Source organism: Eimeria mitis, genomic scaffold (assembly GCF_000499745.2).
Source record: "Eimeria mitis Houghton genomic scaffold, Emh_scaff6658, whole genome shotgun sequence".
In the NCBI taxonomy this organism is placed as follows: Eukaryota; Apicomplexa; class Conoidasida; order Eucoccidiorida; family Eimeriidae; genus Eimeria; species Eimeria mitis.
The window spans coordinates 1-250 of NW_013574793.1; positions in this window are offsets into that span (position 1 = coordinate 1).

Genomic DNA, 250 nt, shown 5'->3' on the forward strand with positions numbered 1-250 from the left:
CCTGGCTAATCATATCTCCAAACCTATTCGTTTTGGCATTCCAACCAAACCCAAATGGCTTCTTTGCATTCAAAATTGCGTTGACTACGCGTTCACCATCCAATCCTGCACAGGAGGAATCGTAACGACACTACATTTATTAAATATAGGCCATACATTATACCTGTACATGCACATCTATGGATGATATATATATATATATATATATATATATATATATATATATATATATATATATATATATATATAT